The sequence below is a fragment of the Grammomys surdaster genome, unplaced genomic scaffold (genome assembly GCF_004785775.1).
Source record: "Grammomys surdaster isolate TR1022 unplaced genomic scaffold, NIH_TR_1.0 139, whole genome shotgun sequence".
NCBI lineage: Eukaryota > Metazoa > Chordata > Mammalia > Rodentia > Muridae > Grammomys > Grammomys surdaster.
The window spans coordinates 16,026,172-16,043,581 of record NW_021604597.1 but is presented as its reverse complement, the minus strand read 5'-3'; the positions used below and the strand labels follow the sequence as shown (position 1 = coordinate 16,043,581).

General features: G+C 44.6%; 1 pseudogene; it reads left to right on the top strand.

Moving 5' to 3' along the window:
- The first annotated feature begins 7,999 nt into the window (after positions 1-7,999).
- On the top strand, positions 8,000-11,536 carry LOC114618017 (annotated as a pseudogene).
- The last annotated feature ends 5,874 nt before the right edge of the window (positions 11,537-17,410 follow it).

Genomic DNA, 17,410 nt, shown 5'->3' with positions numbered 1-17,410 from the left:
GTTCCAGGCACTGCTCAGAATTGACTAGCTGTATACTTTGAGAATATCACTATTTAACTTCCTGAAGTTTAACAGTTTGTGTATCTCTCAACCAATTCCACCTGTCTGGAGCTCAGGAAACCACAAACATACACACAAGAACACAAGCCTGTGTGCACATGCGCAAACACACACACACACTAAACATCTCAGTACTTGCTGTTTCCAGCAAATGTATACTGCTCAGAAAGCGAGCAAGGAGAGCAGCCACCCAGGTCTTCCCAGTTTTGTTAGCATTCTCCCTTTGCTGCTAATCTATATGCTTTGGGCTCAATCTCATCCCAAGCTGATCATCACCGTCGCTTTACCAAAGGCTACATCACAGCGTATATAGCCTGTACAGAACTGCGGCGCACAGCCTGGCCTCTGGCAACTGCTCTTATTTTCCATGGCTGACAATTTCTCCATGTGTCCTCTGGGTTCTGAAGCACCCTATTGTGCATCACCACTCACACTAACAACCCAAGACCAGAGTGATGGGCTCATGGTGTCTGTCCTAGAAGGTATCGGGCCTTTCATCCTAAGAAGCCAATTGTTTCCCAAGTAGCTATGGTCTTAGCTAAGTTGTTGTTGCTCCTGCTGTTGCTGTGTGTAGTTTTGTTTGTTTTGTTTTCATGTTTTGAGACAAGGTCTCACTGTATAGCCCTGGCTGGCTTAAACGTAATATGTAAATCAGGCTAACCTAGAAAGTCGCAGAGATCCTTCTGCCTCTGCATCTTAAGTACTAGGTATAAAATTTTTTTTGCCATTGTTCTCAGCTTACAGAGTCTTTTCTGAGGTCTGAAGCATACGTTCTCTTTTTCTCTCTCTTTGTAACCTGGACGCTTGCTTGATCACTGGCCCTGAAACAAAACTTGCAGTAAAGGTTAGGAGCCATTAAAATGCATCCCTCTTATTCAGCTCAGTTGGGATCAGGAGGAGAGAGGTTAACTTTTCAGGAGGCCAACATACCGTATATATCAGTCCTAACAATGAGGCTTTTATTTCCCTGAGTCAGCTTTAAAAATAATGTTGACTTTTATGGTCGATACATTATAGATCACCATATTTATGTCAAGACATATTGGCATGAAAATAAATCAATGAAAATATTAATACACAAGCCTTGTGTTTAAATGAAACCCCTCGCAGCTCCACAGTTTCCCTCATATTTCACTGTAGGGCTCTCAGGGACCTCACCTCGGACGTGTGTCACTGAACATGAAAGCAAGGCTCATTTTCATTCTCCACGACGACTGCTTTTAATCAGCCTTGTGTAGAATCAGCTCCAGATTTTCTCACTTTGTTCTTCTACCACAAACATGCATAACTGCCTCCCATCATTAATAGCAATGTCAGTTCTAATTTATGCTTTATGCTTAAACAAAATATCTCAGAGCAAAGCGCTGGCTGATATATTTTTTAATAAATGAAACTCTGAATTTGGAGATCGACTTCAGTTATTATTTTCCATCCACATTTTATTTTATTGTCATATATTTCAGGAATCAAGCCCATAATTTAGAAATGTTTTTTTAATAAAAAAAATGGGTTGAAAAAGAAAATTCATTCTTTCATTCGCATGTGTCTTCTCTTGTGCGTGCTCTCTACCCTCACAGGACACATGAACCAGTAGTTTACAGCCCTTCTGAGGGACCTGTGCTCCCAGACTGTCGAGGCCTGGACGTTCAGTCAGCAAGTACGGTCTGTTCCTAACTTCACAGACAAACAATAGGAATGTTAGTTCATAACTGTCAGTCCACATTGTGTGAGTGGCCTGGCTACGGGGACCAATCACCACGTCCTGGAAGCATTTCTTCGCCTCTGTACAGAGATTAGAGATATCCAACAAAGGCAAATGCCAAAAGATGTCCTTAGCAGACTTCAAATGTCCAATGTTTGAACATTGCAACACATCTGAAAACCTCAGGAAACACTCAATAGAGTTGGAAAAAAACACCTTAAAACAAAGAAAAACCACCTTCATGTTGGGTCATAGCTATCTGGGGTGTGCAACGCAGAGGTCATGGTTTGGACATACCTGCTGCGACAGGGAGAATTATGGGAGGCAGGAGAAAGCAAAAACAGAATGGAGAAGTAGTGAAGTAGAGAAAGGGAGAAGGCTGAGACAGCTTGGTTCAGGCAGAAGCCTGGTAGGCCTCCCTCATCTCAAACTCACCTCATCAGCTGTTCCATTCCGCTTGCCACCCACCGCTCATCCTTTCCCTAGACTAGCACAGCAGCTCCTAACCTGCCCCCACTGACCCAGCTCTCTGCTCTTCAAACAACAGGCACGGGGACCTTTCAAAATGCAGATCTCACCATACTGTCGTGCTTTTTCTTGCACACAGGCAGACATGCAGAGAGCTAAACATATTAGGAGGATACAAACCAGCCCATCTGAAGGGGACAGACTTGTACACACTAATACAGCAATGATTTACAGTACACAAAGGTCCTCAAGCTGCTACAAAAATCACAAACCATCGAGAAACAATAAGTTAAACTGTATTCACAGTAAGATTGAGGCTAGTGGTCACACCCAAAAGGGCATGCACTTATAAGTGGATATTAGCCATAAAGCACAGGATACCCACACAACAGTCCACAGACTCAAAGAAGATAAATAACAAGGCAGTCCCAAGGAAGGATGAGTCTCACCCAGAGGGGGAAATAAAATAGTCATTGGAGGTAGATAGAGAGAGGGAACTGGGTGGGAAAGGGGAGGGGGAGGGGAACAGGGTTGGTGGATCTGGTGAAGGAAGAGACAGGGAAATAGGGCCAGGAGAGTAAACAAAACTTGGTGACAGGGGCGGTGGGGGAGAGACATCTCTAGAATATGCCAGAGACCTGGAGTTGGGGAGGCTCCAGGGAGTCTATTGAGGTGACTCTAGCTGAGACTCCTAGCAATGAGGGATATAGAGCCTGAGGTGGCTACTTCCTGTAGGCAGACAGGACTCCTAGTGGGGAATAAGCACACCAACCCACCCACAAAACCTTCAACCCAAAATTTGTCCTGCCTACAAGACATGCAAGGACAAAGATGAAGCAGAAACTAGTGGAATGGCCAACCAATGACTGACCCATTCCACGGACAAGCACCAATCCCTGGCACTATTAATGGTACTCTATTATGCTTGCAGACAGGAGCCTAGCATAACTGTCCTCTGAGAGGCCCCACCTCTGAGAGGCAGCTGACTGAAAAACATGCAAAGACCCACAGGCAAACATTAGATGGATCGCGGGAAATCCTGTGGAAGAGTTGGGGTAAGGATTGAAGGACCTGTAGGGGATAGGGATTCCATAAGAAGACTAACAGAGCCAACTGACCTGTACCCTTGGAGGCTCATAGAGACTGAACCACCAACCAAAGAGCATACATGGGCTGGACCTAGGCCCTCCACATATATGTAGCAAAAGTGCAGCTTGGTCTTCATATGGGTCCCCCAACAACAGGAGCAGGAACGTACCTGAAACTGTTGCCTGCCTGTGGTTCCCATTTACCTAACTGGGCTATCTTGTCTGGCCTCAGTGGGAGAGGATGTGTCTAGTCCTGCAGTGACTTGATATGCCGGGGTGAGTTGGTACCCTGGAGGGGGCCTCCATCTTCTCAGAGGAGACGGGGAAGGGAAGATGGGGAGAGGGGCTTTGTGAGGGGAGTGACTAGGAGGAAGGAGACTGTGATTAGAATGGAAAGTGAATTAATTAATTAATTAATTAACAGAAATTAATTAATGGTGTTATAGCCTCACTCATAGGCAGGAGGACTGCCAATCAAAGGTCAGCCTGGACCATAAAACACAATTTTGTCACAAAACAAAATTGAGAACTTTTATTTCTCAAAAGTCCAAAAATAAATATGAACATTTATATACAACCAAGTCAGGAAAACAAAGTATGAAATAGAAAAAAAAATATTACATGAAAGGCTGGCAAGATTTTTAACATAAAATATATAAAAGTCTGGGTTAACAATAATCAAGAGAGAGAGATACCAGAATAAGGAAAATTAGAAGACCCTGGAACAATCACTTCACACAAAAAGATCTGGGTCAGGATACGCAGGAGCCTTTCCTTTCCCAAGAAACAATGAGTGAGAAGGAGTGAGCCCTCAAAGGATGGTTGTAAACCAGGCTCAGGCAAAAGCACAAGTTCTGATCCTGCTGTGGCTTCTCTCCTGGTGCCCTCTACATCCTCAGGACACTCTCTGCATCAGCTGCTATGGACCCATCTGAGGAACTGGCATCTCTAAATCAGAGAAAGACAGGACAGATGTCCCTGTGAGGTGTGGCCTGACCAGCAGCAGATAGTAGCACATGGACCACTGTTTGACTAGTCCTGTCCTGTCCTGGCTTTTCTTGAGGGAGAGTTTGCTCCCTTAGAGCTGGGCATTCTGCTGCCCTTTGTGGGGACCACCTCAGTAACACATCATCAGTCCTCATATTGCCTCCCTCTGTAGACATGTTACTCAAGTCCCTCCATTATTCCCCCCACCAAAAAGAAATGATAACACATATGGCCAGGGCTCTGCTTCCTGAGTGATCCAAGCTAGAACAACATCATCTGTCCCACCCTCTTCCTGATAGAGTGAGCCTTCCCATTGGATAGCTTTCAGGGTAGGATGCTGTTAGCTTTCTCAGTGCAAGGTACATGAGATTCTCTCTGCCCCCAAGTGCTGGGTGGAAGAAGGATTCTGGCTCTTTGAGGCCTTGAGCTTTACCTCAGGCTTTACTGTCTTGACCTACACCAAACCAATCTCTGTTTCTTTAAACACAACACACCAAGGCTCAGGCATGTTATATTTAAAGGTCTTTGATGCTAAACAAAAAGAAAGAGAAATTTTTCGTAGACATTCTCTCTTAGGGTTCTAAGTCCAGAGACAGTGACAGAGCATCCTCAACCATAGACTCTAAAGTAATGTTGCAATGTATTGTTGTTGTTGTTTTGTTTTGTTTTACTTATTACACTGAAGCTAAAATTTCCAACTTCAGAGTTAAGTTTAAAGTTATCACACACTTCTACAGTGGATCAACAACAGCATCATGTCTGCTTTTCTGGAGTAGTATCTCCAGAACTATTGCTGTGACAGTACAACATTTCCCACCATCCCATGTATACACTGACTTGAAACATGCTTGTCAACAGAAAATAAAAACCCTCAAACTGCAACATAAACTCACTGTTGAAGTGAAGGAGTCACTGTGTTAGATTCAAAGCAATTAAGATGTTGAGCCACAGCCCAGGTACAGAGCAGTCATGAGTCCACACTGTAAAATCTAATACAAAATCAGTTAAAAGCTAGCATATATATTTAACTACGACTCCAGGTAAACTATAAAAGTGGGTAATAGACAGATATGTAGATCTACTTAACAATTTCCTAAAATGGTACATTCAGTTGTTGCCCCTGTGGGGTGTACATCCCAAGGCACTCATCCCGTGGAAACCCACTTCTTTGTTTAGTACTGCCCCCTGCATTTGCTATGCTTCTTCCCACGCACGCATATACAGGATGAACTTTAATGTATAATGAGGCACACAAAGAGACTAATAGCAGTCAGTAATAACAGAACAAAACAGCCATAACAATATAATAAAACTTTGTGCTTTGAGAACATTATTGAATAACATGAGGGTTTCTTTGACACAAGAACTGTAGTACTTCATCTGATAACTTAAATGACCACCAAGTGACCAGCAGGCAGGTAGCTTATGGAGAGTGTATACACCTGACAGAGCTGATTCGTGGGACAGAACAGTAGAGCGAGAGAATTCATCATGCCACTCTGATTGGCACACAATTTAAAACTTAAGAATTGTACAGTGCTAGAATTTTCCATTTTATACTTTTGGGCTGTGGATGACATCATACAACTGTAATCTCAGAAAGTGAGAACCAGGATGAAGGGGAACCACTGTGTCCTGTTTAGTAGCTTCTCTGATTTGAGGCAGTGTTCTGTGTCACATAATGAAGGCAGTACAGATGGTGAGTTGGGGAATGACTTGGTATTTTTTTGCCAAGTCTTGCTTTTTTGGGTTGGGGGGAACCTCCAATTGTGGTGGAGTTAGGGAGGTAAAAGAACACTTGCCTGAAATCTTGTTTTATAAAAATAAATCCAAGCTTGCCCTGCATGAGTTACCCCACAACATACAATTCTCCTGAACCTTAGATTCTCAGCTGTAAAATGAAGAGAATAATGTTTCCGCGCTTACCTCCCAGAATATTCTGTACCATAGCCACCCACCATAAAGATTCTCTCAGCTAACTGTAACTCCATTTGTTTGTATGAAATCAACACAGTAACGATAGATCCAGACTGAGCCTCAGTGATCATGTCTCTTCTTCAGCCATGATGCTGTGGACAGAGCCCAACCCCAGTTCAGGTTTTCATTCGCATGGGGGTGAGGAGGGGGGATTGAAAACTATCTTCGGTCTTTACTGCCATCCAGTGGTCAGTTGTCAAAATAACATCAAATTATTTTCTAGAGCATTTGAAACAAAATTAATTCCAGGTAAAACATTTGCTGGGTTAATCTAGCGTAGAATTAATTGTACCCACATTCCTGCCATTTAAAATAAACCATAAAAATATTGTTGTGGGAATGATTTTTTTGCAAATAGATATTATATTAATATAATATATGTGTATGTGTCAACAGATAAATGCACATGTACATTGATATATAAACAGATAAGCATATGCTAACGATTTTTGGAAAACAAAATTTGGTAAAAAATAAACACTTACAGTCTTGGATATTTATGACTCTCCAGTAGATAGCTTCCGTTGTGAAAGAGAGGTCTCTGGGGACTAGATGCAGCTCAGTGGTGATTAATAGGCGTGGAGTCCTGATTTCAAACCCTATCACCTCAAAAACATATCTAACAGGCAAATGTGTATCTTTACACAAAAAAGTGAGTGAGACTTTAGTGCTATTATTATTGTTGTTGTTGTTATTATCATCATTATTACTAATTATCTGAAGCAAAATCTTGCCATGTAGTTTAGGATGTTATTTGTTCTGTCTGTAGCCTATGCTGGCCTCAAACTCAATCCCCTGATCGGCTTTCGGAGTACTATAAACAGCACCTAAGAGTCCTTGGGTGGGGCCAAAGTCAGCGATCTATGCAGATGGCTGCTCATCAGATTGAGGCCCACAGTGTGACCCAACAGGCTCATCAGCAAACCAGAGGTAGCGCTTGATTCGCAATGTTAGTCACATGAGTGAAAGGCCAGGGGAGGCAGCACTGAGTCACACCTTCTCTCTGAGAGCTTCTCCCTGAGCTGGGAAGACAGCTTCTCTAGAAATAACTAAGCATTTGCCAGCACCCTGGCATGAAAGATTACAGGGAACAAAATGAATGAAAAATATGTTTGTTTCTCTCTCCCAGCCAAAAGGCTTTCTTCTTGTTGCCCAGTAGATTTTGAAGCCAGTCAGAGAGTGAACTCTTGGCATCCTGAGGTAGAGACACACTCCACCTCCCACAGTGTCTGTGCCTCCAAGGCCAGGGCCACATCAGCACTCAAGAACTTGAAAGCCCCAACTCCTCCTCAGGCTTGTGCCCCACGTAAAAGGCCACAGTACCTCCTGCCTTGGTAGTCTCCCCTGTCAGCTCCCTGCTCTATAGCCATCCTGGTTGGCTTTTCTGGCATGGAGATGGCTTGCTCCTACATCGTGCAACAGCTCCTCCTGGTCTGAATGGTTTCTTTCTGTTCCAGGTTCAGGTCTATGACATTATCAGTATATTCTTCAAATTCATCTGTTAGTCAAGACGAATTGAATGCAGAGATCACCTGAGAATTATTACAATTGACTCATGCTGTCTGAAATTCCAACAGTGTAATATCTGGAAGTTGGGAGGCAGGGGTTCCAATAGCAGGGCTCAGTCTGAGAACAAACATCTGAGAACTGGGAGCCCATAAAGAATGTTCTAGAGTCTAAAGGCCAGAAAATCTAGAGCTCTGATGTTTAAGACCAGATGGGACTTCCAGCTCCAGTGAGAAGGGTGGATTTGCCTTTCCTCGACCTTTTCTTCCTGTCCGGGCCCTTCACCAATTGGATGGTGCCATATTGGGTAAGGGACAATCTTCCTTAAACTGATTATAATGGCAGAATCCTCTGGAAGCACTCTCGCAGGAAAAATTAAAATAATCATGTTCTATCGACTCTCTGCGTTTTTCTACTTAGTCAGATGCACACCCAAGATGAACTAGCACCTGACTTATTCCATCACTGCCCTGCTTAGGAATGTCCTTCCTCTCAGACACAGTGCTTCGGTCGTGTCTACCCTCTGCGCTTGCCACCTCTTCCAAATGTCCCTCAGCTTGTCCTCAGGCAGTTCACCTTCTGCTCAGCAGGCCCGTGTCTTCTTCTCCTAGAAGCGCAACTGCTGCCTATCTTAAGAAACCTTCACTTGGTCCCTGCAGTGACTGTATCCTGATATTTTCCACAGCTTTTGTGACCATTTCTCACAAAATACAACTAGCTGTACCCATTTCTAACATCCCCACTAAGGTACAAGATCCTGAAGAGCAAACACATGCCTGTGCACACACGTGTTTGTGTGTGTATGTGTGTATGTGTGTGTATGTGTGTGCAACTGTGTATGCATTGTGTGTGTATGTGTATATGTGTGTATATGTGTGTGCAAGTGTATGTATGTGTGTGCAAGTGTGTGTGTATGTGTGTGTATGTGTGTGTATGTGTGTGTGTGTGCAGGCCCATGTGTGTCTGTGTCTGAGTGTTTATGTATATGTGAGTGCATATGTACGTGTGTGTGTATATGTCTGTGCAAGTGTGTGTATGTGTGTGCAACTGTGTGTGTGTGTGTATGTGTGTGTGTGTGTATGTGTGTATGTGTGTGTGTGCAGGTCCATGTGTGTCTGTGTGTGAGTGTTTATGTATATGTGAGTGCATATGTACGTGTGTGTGTGTGTGTGTTTGTGTGCATGAGGGTGTGACTGCATGCATGCATTGTGTGTATCTGTGTGTGAGTATGTGTTCGGGTACATGTGAGTATGTGTATGTTCATGTGTGCATGTGTGTGTGCGAGTGCATTGTCTGTGTGTATCTGTGCAGTTGTGTGTGTGTGTGTGTGTGCAGGTGCAAATGTACAGTGTACATGTGTTTGGAGGCCAGACATTTACTTGTGTGTCATACTTTAGGTGATATTCTACCTTATTTTTATAGAGGTGAGATCTTCAACTGGGCAAGAACTTACCAAGTAGACTACACTGGCTTGCCAGCCCCGGGGATCCTCCTATCCCCACCTCCCCCACACTGGGTCTATGAGTGTGTCACCTTGCCTGGCTTGTGTTTAGATGTGAGATCTAGGACTCAAAGTCGGATCCCCACACTTGCACACTGGTTGTTTTCACTGTGACTAAAGCTCTGTAGACAGTTGTCAGAAGTCAATCGAGCCCCAGATTATCCACCTTGAGCTTATCTCTCTTGCTGTGTTTTATTTTTCAATGTTGTTTGGTTTAATTTGTTTTGAAACAAGGTCTTGCTATACTGCTCAGTTGGGTCTCGGGTTCTTGGGTTTAACTAATCCTGCCTTGGCCTCCCTTGTAGTACGAACACAAGTGTATGTACACCACCACATTGACTTTACCCCACTCCTCATTTTAACTGTCTTTCTAAATATTAAGTGCCTAGTGTTAATCCTGGGATTATACATCTCTCAAGCCCTTGGGTACCATGCTAATTGGCTGACCACACACTCACTGACTTACCTAAAGTGACAGAAAGCTTCAGGCTCCCCACATGGTCCCTGCTGCTACCGGAGCCTGCCTGTGGACCTGCTGTGTCAGCCTAGGCAACAATAAGAAAGAAACTGCACCTGGCTTCAAAGCTCGAAATTGTTTTCTTAAGTGTTCAGGAGGTTGAGATGGCTAATAAGCAAATTGTCCTCAGTATTCAAATAAGCAGTTAATAAATCCTGAAAGAGATACAAATCAAAATCCTTCCACAGAGCAGATAGGCAAAACCTGTGTTTTCCCTAATCCTGAAATTCCATGGGTCACTTTCTCTTACAATGGTAGATGAGGCTAGCACCGGATTGTGGGCAGTATCAGATCACCTCTGAGTACACCATCCTCTCGGCTGGAGTGACTTCCCTAAGAGAGTTCCTGAGTCTATGCAAAGGGTTCTACGGGGCGGGGGTGTTATGGAACTGGCAGTTTTCTATGTCCCATTTAAATGACAGCACTGTCTTCCAGCCACCATGATACAAATCTGCCAACAGCAGAGAGCAGACGAGTCAAGGTAAGTCTAAGCATGGAGTTTAAAGGTCAGGTTTAACTCTCTCTCTGTCTTTTTTTTTTTTTTTTTTCACCTTGGTCTGCTTGTTCTCAAATAAGGATTTCAAGATCAGGAAGAACGCTGAATGCCAGGTCGAGAGAGGCTAACACCCAGCTGAGGTCCTGATGCTATGTGTTTTATTTCCTTTCAGGAGGAAGCAGAAGTAGAGGCCATCTTCGAGGAAGCCTCCTTGGAGATGGAGAAGCTACATATGAATGTCTCAAAGGATCCTGGCGCCTGCCACTTCTCAGAGAGCTACAAGCAAGTCTACCTATCACTAACCTACAGTCTCATCTTCATGCTAGGGTTGCCCCTCAATGGGGCTGTCTTACGGCTCTCCTGGTGCCAAACCAAGCCCTGGAGCTGTGCCACCATCTACCTGATGAACCTGATGGTGGCGGACCTGCTTTACATGCTGAGCCTGCCCTTGCTCATCATCACCTACGCGGTGGGCGACACATGGCTCTTTGGGGAGATGCCGTGCAGGCTGGTGCGCTTCCTGTTCTACACCAACCTCTATAGCAGCATCCTGCTGCTCACCTGCATCTCTCTACACCGCTTTCTAGGAGTGTGCCACCCCCTGAGCTCACTGTCCTACCGGACTCACCGGCACGCCTGGCGAGCAGCTGCTGCCACCTGGACCCTGGTAGTCTTCCAATTGTTACCGACTCTGGTCTTCTCCCGCACAGACTATGTAAATGGCCAGATGATCTGCTATGACACAGCCAGCCCAGAGGATTTTGATCATTTCTTTGCCTACAGCATGGTACTGACGTTGTCTGGGTTTGTCTTCCCCTCCTTGATCATTCTCGGGTGCTATTCTCTGATGGTCAGGAGCCTAACAAATCCAGTGGAGGATCTCCCAATGGCAGGCCGCACAGTCCGTGCCAAGTCTATTCGGACCATCCTGCTGGTGTGTGGCCTCTTCACACTCTGTTTTGTGCCCTTCCACATCGCCCGATCCTTCTACTTGGTCATCCGTTTCCTGAAGCCACAGGACTGCCAGCTCTTGTCGGCAGCCAGCATGGCCTACAAGATCTGTAGGCCTCTGGTAAGCATGAGCAGCTGCCTCAACCCGGTCCTGTACTTCTTGTCACAGGGCAACAATAGAACCCAACTCCTCCAGAAGCTGAGACAAAACAAGGTGGGTGAGCACCCCACCGGCGTGGAAGGAGCACCTAGAGCTAGGCAGATCCAGGCACTGCCAGGATGAAGTCTCAAAAGAAAGAGGTGGACACAGACCAGGGTCTTGTTAGTGGGAGAGGGGCTGGAGCCTTCTTCCTACAGGGAGCTAATAGAAAGGATTTTATAGAAATGGCAAGAGATTTAAAAAATAAGCCTACAGAGGGAGCCACTAAACCAAGAGTGAGCTGACATTGCTATCTTGTCATTCTGGTCTCAAGTCAAAGTTAGCACCTCAGAAGGCTCTGCTGCAACCCCCCCCCCCCCCCCCCCCCCAAAAAAAGAACACCCCCCCCAACCCAGCAACACTTTTTTCTTCTCTGATGATTGTCTGTGGAAGATTTATTTCTGATATACCTCATGTCATTGGTACGTAGGTTCCAACAGGAGAAGGACCTTGTCTTACTGCTGCCCCCCCCAACACTGGTCTCTACAGCAGGGCTCCACAGAGTGCCGCGCAGTGGATAGAGGCTGAGGGAGTGAGGGGTGAAGAGAGGAATGAATGAGGCCCCTACTGTGTGACAGCAATACACCCACACCTCACTGCAGCCCTTAGTAAGGAATCTCAGGCCCAGCACATTAGGCTATTGGCAAGTCCATCCACCTGGAAAACACCCACCCACATCATGGTGGAAGGGACATTTCAAGCAAGGCAGGGGCTCTTGGAACATGTGACCCTACATGTCAAGCCTAAGGGTGCCCAATTACTCAGCAACACAGCCGGTCCCCGAAGGTCATCTAGCTCATTTCCACAGTTTGTTATTGACAGATCAGAGTCTACCTTCGGGCTCTCTTACTGCATGTCTTAACAGCGCCACACTTAGGAAAAGTTCTACCAGGGATAAAATGGGAGACAGGGAGCCAAGTATCTTCCTGAATGATCGTTTCTCTTCTTTCTATGTAAGCATGATGTTTCCACTGATGACAACAACACCACACACACACACAGAGTTTCCATTCTATAAATTAATATTTAGTTTTTATGTATTTTATATAACATTGATTTTCTTCTTTGATAATTTCATACACATACAAAATATATTATTCTCACTGCCAATGTCTCCTATAAACTATAGTTTTTTAATTATTTAAAGGTCAAAGCATTCCAAAAAATAACCTTGACGCCACACACACACACACACACTCACAGAAAGCCCTCTTCTTTTAAACAATATGATCCCCCCAAGGACCTTTCTGACCTAAACAATCATCTAGTACTTCATTATAATCTCCCCAGGAAAAGATGAACAAATCCTTTTCATAAGAACCAAGCCTCCCCCTCTACTGTACCATGTTAATTACGGGAGATGTCAGTATAAACCATGCGTGTGTCTAAATTATAAAGTTTCATTCTGAAAGTACAGTTTATTGCTTCCAAGGCCACGCAATAATTAGCTTAGAACCAAGTGCTGCTTAGAAGAGTTCTTCGAGATAATTGGTCTGATGAACAGGCAAAGATGCTTTCTAATTAGCAGGTCAGCTGTTTCTATGTAAGTGTTTCTACAAGAGCAGAGGGGGCTTCAAACTGTTTATTCGTTTGCACGTATTCTCGCTCTCTCTCTCTCTCTCTCTCTCTCTCTCTCTCGCTCTCTCTCTCTCTCTCTTTCTCTCTCCCCCCTCCCTCCTTATTAGTAGTTTCTTTGCACAGCACACAAGGAATATTCAACCAACTTACTGGTTCTGATTTTCACCACTTACATTTTAATACACGGCCACACCGCTGCAGAGTTAGAGTACCAGGTCCCCAGTGGAAGTTTGGTGCCATCCCATGTCATACTAGCCTACCATCCACTGCCCGCAATCCTTTCTTTAAATCCTTAAGGTGGAAAGATACCTCCCCTAACATCCTCAGCACACAATGCCTTCATCTCAAGAGCATGTCACACTCCCAGACAACGTTTTCCTGCCATTTGATTCCCCTGCCCCACTAACCCGCGTGTTTGCAATGGTCTCTCCAACTGTCATAAAGCTGATTTTGATTCTGCTGAGTTTGTTTACCTACTTAGTAGGAAAGCATAAGCAGCTGTATTAATCTTACTTGTGAAAAGCTAGGGTGGAAAATGTCTAACTTAGTTGATTCCACAGCCCTGGTTTTCCAGGAATCATGTCTCCAGATACTAGAATTAAATCAGTGTGTTCCCATTGTGAACTGTGAATCCTATAACACAGGAGGACTCTACACATCCTTTAGGATTAGGGAAAACTCCTTACACAAAGAAACCAAAAAGACCTAATGTCCCTTTTGAGTGTGGCCACCTCTGCAGGAAAAGCTGGGACTCACAAATCCATCAGGCTTTGGCCCCTCAGCATCTTCCATGGTCTTTCTGGTTGTTTGGACAGGTTAAAAAATAAAATTGAAAGTCAGCAAGGAGTATGATCAAAAAACCATAATGACAGCTATAATGCATAAAAATGACTGTGGCCACCAAGACCGCAGCCCTTCAGGAGGTCATAGGCCATAGGAGAAATAAAATGTAAAAACACACAAGTAACATGAGAACACTACTTAACAATAGAAGCAGCTACAAAGAAGCCCTGTCAGCTGCTCATTATCAAATAGAGACCCACGTTGCCAGGTGTCCAGGGAGCAGGTGGGAGCACTCATGCTGAGAGGAGCCCGGAAGGGGCTCTGTGCATAGCTGAAAGCTCAATGCCACCTAGATCCAAATACTTTTCCAAGCAGCAAAGAAAACAGAAAGTGGATCACTGTGAGTAAATTCACAGGAGATCATCAGTTGGTTTCTAACAGGAAGGAGTTAGAGACCTGCCTGGAAAAGCAGGCTGAAGTGCAGCCATGGGAGCCTTCCAAAGCCAGCAGAAGGGTCACTTCTCATGTCATGGAAAACTGCCAACTGCACCTGAGCAGAGCAATCTGATGAAAATTAGCCTAGCAGCCCCAGAACTTCAGTGAATTGGAGAAAATAAATAAAAATATCACAGAGTCCTACTGAATCTCTTAAACTGGTTTTCCTTCCCTTCAAAGCTTACATACATACATAGCACCTTCCCCACATAGCACCTCCACTTGCATTAAAAAACTGTATTTTTGAGGGGCTTTAGGTATGCCTCAGGAAGTTGCAACAACCTGAATTCAGATTTCTAAAAGCTATGGAAAGGTACCAGCATTAGATACAGCTCTCTAATCCCAGCTCACCCATGGTGAGATAGTGGGCAGAGAATCCCTTGAGATCAAAGGCCAGAGAGCCTGTCACACACAGCAGTAGTCTGTGAAAAATAAGGCAGAAAACACAGCTGGCGTGACCTTGAGCCTCTGATCTGCCTGCCTCTACCTTCTAAGTGCAAGTGTTAGGGTTACAGGGTACAGTGTACCCTGTTTGTGTGGTGCTGGCGGTTGTCATGCATACGAGGCAAATAGCCTACCAAGTAAGCCACCTCTCCAGTGCCCAGTTTATCATTCCTTTGATACTTGAAGCTGAGTCATTTTGCTGTTTCCCTTCCCGCTGGTTCACTTATCTTCATTCTTTCTAGTGTATTTAAAGTTTTGTGATGCTACTAATGCCACCTCAGTTCTGCCCGTTGTCCGAGTCTTAGATCCCTGCAATGGCCTTCTGATACTCAACATTTTCATGTTCCTCCTCTAAGTTTTCAGTGTTCCACTTGCTTCCTCTCTACTCTGGTTGTAATGTTGCTATGTTGCTGTGTTCTGTGGATTGAAAACAGAGTCATGGGGGAAGTAAAAAGACCCAAGATAAGAAAGGATTCTGCATCAGCCCCAAGGTTGGAGTCAGCTGTCAAGAGCGCTACCCAGGGGCTGGAGGAACTGGAGTCCATGGTCTGTGGGAACGGAAAACTTAGACATTAGGAGAAGGTTCTCTCTGGATATAGAGTGGGAGATTTTGGGCTCAGGAAATTGGGAGAGTGGAAGTCCTACTTTTAGTGCTGTGGTTGAAGAGGTGAGAGCAAAAGAGTATATGAGGCTGGCCCATAATTGTCTGGTAGGCCAGCCTGGGGACCATGGGTACAGATGTAGAGCATCTTGTGGAGGTGACTGGAAGTGGGGGAAGGTGAGGTGTAGAAAAGCACTACTGCTGCTGCTTCTTCTTCTTCTTCTTCTTCTTCTTCTTCTTCTTCTTCTTCTTCTTCTTCTTCTTTCTTCTTCTTCTTCTTCCTCTCCTCCTCCTCCTCTTCCTCCTTCTCTTCTCCTCCTCCTCCTCCTGCTATTGCTGCTTCTCTTTCTCCTCTTCGTGTGTGTGTGTGTGTGTGTGTGTGTGTGTGTGTGTGTGTGTGTGTGTGTTTTCCTTAGTGGTAAGATTTCATTTATTCCTGACTGGCTTTGAACTCAATATATAGCTGAGGGTGACTTTGAACTCCCACCCTCTCTGGCCCAATTGCTGGAATTACAGACCTGCTCCACAGTGCTCAGTGCAGTTCTGAGAATAAACTCATGGCTTTGTACTTCTTAGGCAAGCATTATACCAACAGAGCTATATCTCACTGCCATATCACCCCATACTTAAATTGTGTGCTAGAACACATGTGCATGTGCACGTGTGTGTGTGTGTGTGTGTGCAACTATGCACATGTGTGTCATGACACACATGTGCATATGTGAAGATCAGAGGACAACCTCAGCTATTGGTTCTCACCTATTTTTTTTCCTTCTTTCTTTTTTTTGGGGGGGAGGGGAAAGGTCAAAAGGAAGGGGAACACAGGAGAACTGGGAAGTGAGTGAGATTGAGACACATGATGTGAAATTCCCAAATTATCAATAAAAATATTATGTTGGAGAAATTGAAAGGAGTAAAGGATTTCTTTTGGCTCCAGCTCTAGAAAGTTCAATTCGTCGTGATGGGGAGGGCACACTGGAGCACAGCAGTTCACACCACAGCCCAACAAGAAGCAGAGAGTGGAAGCAAAAGTAGAAGCAAAAGTCATCAGGGATAACAGAGCCTCCAACAACCATGCCCCTCCCCCTGCCCCACCCGGTGCCCTACTTCCTCCAGCTAGATCCCACCTCTCAAAGTTTCCAGAACTCCCAAAGTAGTACAGAGCTGGAGACCCAACAGTCGCAGCATTAGCCTGTGGGAGACATTTCAGATTCAAACCATAACACTCACCAATTTCAATTTTACAAAATCCAGAATATAAACTACCTGCGTGTGTTTTCACTTTTCTTTGTACTCTATCTTCCAAAGACAGTAAAAAGTATAAATTCTTGGGGGAAAGAAATCACTTGCAATTAAGCATAACCTGGGCTTATAAACTTGTGTATTCTCATTATCTTTTACTTTCCTATAAACAAGCTAAATCTCTCAGGGATTTCAATTTCCCAGTTTCGGGTTTGTTGTGAACTTGTTGTTGTTAATGTATCAAACTACTTCAAAGGTAATGGCTTCATGAAGAAATCCGTGTGAGGAAGCAGAACTTATGTTCTCAAAGCAAGCTATAGCTGGGCATTTTTATAGTGCTTAAATCACAAACACAAAGCAAAATGTGCCATTTCAAGAAAATTGAAGAATCGCGGAGTCTGAGAATACTCCACTCTGCAAGGAGAACACATTAGGAAAGAGACCTTTATAAAGCATTAGCCCATCAAGCCATGCAGCCGCACTGAAGACTCTTTATGGCCTCTCTTTTTATGATCTTGGTCTTTTTTGCAAGGGTAGGCTACACTTTCTTTTGCAATTCAACTCTGATTTCCTAATCTAAATCATTCTCCCTGACTTGCTTCTCCCCCACCCCCACCTCACTCCACCCCTGCCAACACCCCAGTCCCCAACTGCTTCAACAACATACTTACAACCTGCCAGTTACAAAGAGCCAACCCTACCAGCTCATGTTTGACATTACCACACTGTTTCTCCCTACCTACCCCCCTTCAGATAGCTCTTGGCTTCTGTAGATTGCTCTGCTTCCTGTTTTCCAAAGTCCTACAAGAGGGAGA